We start from the raw sequence: 1262 nt of genomic DNA, 5'->3' as shown, positions 1-1262 counted from the left end.
GGGTGCCCAGTGCCAGCACAGGGCCAGGGTGGACCGGTCACCTCTGGCAGCTATGCCTCATGGACAGTGGGGCTTGCAGGGACCCTACAGGGGACTTGTGGTGAGGTCCTCCTTGTTGCACACCGGCAGTGGAGACTCTGTGCCATGCCAGTGCCGTGCAAACCAAAGGGACCGGGCAGGCAGGCATCCAACCTGGCACCTGCAGCAGAGGTTAGGGCTGCTGCCTGCCTGTCACACCAACTGACTGACAGCTCTTCTGCTAACACAGGCCTTCTGCATGGCATTTGGCACAATTTCTCCTGGTTGCAGCTGGCAGGCCACAGGGGGTTACTTAACCTGCCTTGAGGGCACGCTCCTGTCCACCTTGACTCCAACAGAATAGGAGCACAGGCTGCCACAGCAAGCTGGCCCGTCACTCACGTTGACTGATAGCCTCTGACACGGCCTGATGGATTTTGTCTGGTCAGTGATTTATTAGGGAACAAAGGCAGCTTGTTCCTTCGTGGGTAACGTCAACATCTTGTTGACTTTGCTCTGCTGCTAAAATGCCCTTCTATTACCCAGAAAGCAAGGGAAGCAAGCCAGGCTGCATGCAGGGCTGTGGGTAACCATCATTAGAAGTAGCAAATAGAAAGAAAACCCAGGCAGTGAGTGCAGGAAATTACAGAAACTGCACACCAAAGAAAGCCCAAGCTGTCCATGGCTCCCCCTTGTCCCCATCCCATTCTTCCTGGGATTTGCATCATACTGGGGAGGCTGTGGCAGGGCTGCTCTCTCTGGTCTGCCACTTGTGCTCCAACCAGCAAGGGGCTGTCCGGTGTGGGGTGCTGTGGGTGCTCCCCTCCCAGCGCTGCCCAGCATGCAGGGTGGAGTGGGCTTGGGCACCACGTGCAGGGAGCTGGAAAGAGCCTGGTGCATGCAGAGATCCCTGCCCAAAGCCATGCCCTGTTACCTGGAGAGCCAGCCAGGGAGTCCCCTCTGCTGAAGGCGAAGGTACGGGACACTGAGACAGGCACTGCAGAGAGAGGGACAGGGAAGGAAGAAGGGGATGGGGGAGGGCGAGGGACAGATCAAGAGGAAGAATGAGAAAAAGAATTGTGTGCCAGCAGCTCCGAGCGGGGCTCCCACCACTGCCTCCAGCATCCCTTCCCACCCCTCTTACACCCTCCTGCTTCTGCTCCAGGGAGGTGCTCACCAGCCTCAGAGACAGGGACACCATCAGGGACACAGATTTGAATGCTGTAAATCAACAGGCTGCTCTC

General features: G+C 57.6%; 1 protein-coding gene across 1 annotated transcript in view; it reads right to left on the bottom strand.

Moving 5' to 3' along the window:
* The window catches only part of LOC104529414 (metal transporter CNNM1), a gene marked incomplete at its 5' end in the record, with an annotated part of 18670 nt that overhangs the window by 1991 nt on the left and 15417 nt on the right, over window positions 1-1262 (bottom strand). The gene's annotated exons all lie outside the window — the stretch shown is intronic.

This window comes from Antrostomus carolinensis, unplaced genomic scaffold (assembly GCF_000700745.2).
Source record: "Antrostomus carolinensis isolate BGI_N321 unplaced genomic scaffold, ASM70074v2 scaffold38398, whole genome shotgun sequence".
Taxonomy (NCBI): Eukaryota; Metazoa; Chordata; class Aves; order Caprimulgiformes; family Caprimulgidae; genus Antrostomus; species Antrostomus carolinensis.
This window is presented reverse-complemented; position numbering and strand designations above follow the sequence as displayed.